This window comes from Sinocyclocheilus rhinocerous, unplaced genomic scaffold, assembly GCF_001515625.1.
Source record: "Sinocyclocheilus rhinocerous isolate Xijiao unplaced genomic scaffold, SAMN03320098_v1.1 scaffold304, whole genome shotgun sequence".
NCBI classification, from domain to species: Eukaryota; Metazoa; Chordata; class Actinopteri; order Cypriniformes; family Cyprinidae; genus Sinocyclocheilus; species Sinocyclocheilus rhinocerous.
This window is the reverse complement of record NW_015659941.1, coordinates 89,049-92,244: the sequence shown is the minus strand read 5'-3', so window position 1 is coordinate 92,244 and position 3,196 is coordinate 89,049. Positions and strand designations below refer to the sequence as shown.

The 3,196-nt window shown below is 33.9% G+C and overlaps 1 pseudogene; it reads left to right on the top strand.

Moving 5' to 3' along the window:
• The first annotated feature begins 76 nt into the window (after nt 1-76).
• Nucleotides 77-3,196, top strand: part of LOC107724620 (lutropin-choriogonadotropic hormone receptor-like) — a 22,172-nt pseudogene continuing 19,052 nt past the window's right edge.

Genomic DNA, 3,196 nt, shown 5'->3' with positions numbered 1-3,196 from the left:
ACATGTGTGTGTGTGTGTGTGTGTGTGTGTCTGTGTGTGTGTGTGGGTTGTGTCTATTTGGTCAGTTTGACGGGCCAGGCGCAGCGCGTGTTATTTCTGATATGACTCACGAAGACAACCGTAACAGTTTATCTGTGAGCTCTTCTCCCAGACCCGATCCTCTGAAAGGACTGTGAACACGTACTGTGTATATACGGCACTATCAGGCTAGGAACTTTAAATCATTCGCCTAACAATCTCATAAAAATGTAACCCACTCGAGGAATCGGCTATAAGCGCATTTAATTCCCGTCAGTCACCAGCCAGAAACCCGGCGAAAGGAAAGAGGACTTGACCGTTTTAAAGAAGGCAAAAACATTACGAGACAATGTGGAGATGTCTCCTGCTGCTCGTTTCTCCTCTGCTGATGTCTTTCTGCGGGGGTGTGTGTTTCGTTTGTCCGGAGATCTGTCGCTGTTCTCAGAAGAGCATCACCTGTAACAGCGCGACGGAAAGCCTGAAGAGCAGGACTCACAGCAGACTGTAAGCACACTACATCTCATCATCTTATAGCTCACGTTTAACTAGACATTAAAGGCATATTATACTCGGTACCAAACTGTCCGTCATTATTGCATTAGCCTAATTGATTGGGACTTGTGCTTTTGCTTTTACTTTAAATTTAAGAGTCACTGTAAAAATAAAGTATTTTTCGGTGCTGAAAGATTTTTGGAGTAGGTACGTTTTACAGGAAAATACTTATACCTAAAAATTTCACGTTTAATTCAATATATTTCTGAGTGAAAATTGATTCCACACCATTTTTCCCCCACCTGTGATATTATGTATATGGGAGACCGGAGCAAGTTGTCATATTGATAATATCATACTTCACATAGATTTTCCATAGTCAGATTGGTGCAGGTTGTCACATACATTCAATATGTTGTAATGTTATACAATTTATCAGCAAAACAATAACTTAATATTTATTTACTGTACGTAATGTACATTTTACATTTTTGAGGATTTATGTTTAAGTGTTTTGTAACTGCTTTTCTTTCTGTTATACATTTTTGCCATTATTTAGTTCTTTATGCATTTTAAGGATAGATATGAAATGAAAGACAGCTTTTTTTACTTGAATACAATTTCATATTTCAAATGTATCCTATTCAAATCAGAATCAGTAATAAATAATTTTTATTTTTACTTTAACACAATTTCATAATTCATATATATATATATATATATATACACACACACACACACACACACGTGTGTGTTGGAAGCTATTTTTTCCTGAATACAATTTCATATTTCAAATGTATTTCCAAATCAGAATCAATAAACAGCTTGTTCTCATTATTACATTATCCCATGCAATTCGACAACATGCCGTCAATATAAGCTATATTTGGACAATGATAGTGGAAATGTTATGGGTTTTTATAGTCAAGACTTTAAGGTTTGTGTCTGCATCAGAAACTGACACTCACTCATATCAAGATCACTCTCATGTATATTGAGCTCATCACTTGTCAATGGATTTTTGCAATTGCACAAAGTTTATTATTGATAAATGTTTGCTGGTTAGAAAAACTAATAGAGACTGTGTGAAATAACACTCTATCTGCAGTGATTCACTCTGATAATAAACATCTTGAATATCATGTACATGAACACATAAACCACATGTAACACACTCAAGTCATTTCAGCTTAATTATGTCCTAATAATGCTTGTATTATAGTACAGAATGTTAAATATGAAAAAGAGGACTAAAAGGGAGGTACAGTATGTCATTTTATTTTAATGTGTGATTTGGAGGGCATTCCCTTTTCTTTTTTGTGTGTCTGTATTCAGTTTATTCTCTTCTCAATCTCTTGTGGATCTAACAACCAACACATAACAACAACCCAAAAGAGACAGAGAATGAGCTTATCTGTGGTTCTGTTTCATAACTAACCATCACAAATGAATTTGTAGTCTAAACATGCATGTGACCCATTCAGTAATCTGATTTATAAATAAATAGCTATCTGTATTTACCCATTTAATATCTACAAAATGTACCAACAATTTTGTCAATGCTGTCAACACAATATTTATGACACTTTAAAAAAAAAAAAGCCATTGGTTCGATTGATAAATGGTATAAAATTACAACATATCATGTGTATGTGACAGCTTGCCCAATGACAGCATTCCCATATACATCATATACAATAAAAAAATGGTGTACAAACATTTTCATTTAGAAATTGCTGGTAAATTTCAAGTAATACATTAAATTAAACATAACATTTTGAATTAGAAAGACTGAAGTAGATTATTATTTTTTTAAACTTACTCTTGCATTCTTTGTTTTATTTACTTGAAAAATCTATTTTTACAGTGTAATTTTGTCTTCTTAGGACTTAAAAGTAAAATACTTGAAAAAAGTCCGCACACTCTCAAAAATCAAAAAGTCACAAGCGAGATGAAAGCAGTGTAAGCAATTTACTAAAAAAAAAGGCAACAAGGTAAACGTTTCGGTCACATGTTGACCATTTTTAATGCCAAACTAAGTTGTTGAAATGCCAAGCTGAATGTTGAAACTAGGAGCCGTCTTGATTTAAGAAATTACATGATGATTTAGGAGATCGCATGATCAATCAGAACAAGCACTGATCCAAAAAAGAAAAAGAAAAACAGTTTTCATCTCAACAGTTTTATTGTCAATATTGTTAGCTTGGCATTGAAAATGGTCAACATGTGACCAAAACGTTTGCCTTGTTGCCTTGTTTTTTTTTTCCAGTAAATTGCTTACACTGCTTTCATCTCGCTTGTGACTTTTTGATTTTTGAGAGTGTGCGGACTTTTTATTTTTTTTAATTTTTGTTTTTTTAAGTATTTTACTTTTTGGAAACTTTTTTGGTCTACGAACCTCGGTTTGATTGTTTTGAAGGCGCGGTGAGTCTCTAGCTGTTTTTCTGTCTTCTTGGGACTTGCAAACACAATTGCAAGAAAAGGAATCGATCTCTCTATCTCTCTATCTATCTATCTATCTATCGAATTTAGTGCATTTACTTTTTCCACTCATTCTTAAAGGGTTAGTTCACCCAAAATTCTGTCATTAATTACTCACCCTCATGTCGTTCCAAACCCGTGAGATCTTCGTTCATCTTCGGAACACAAATTAAGATATTTCTGATGAAATCCGAGAGCTCTCTGA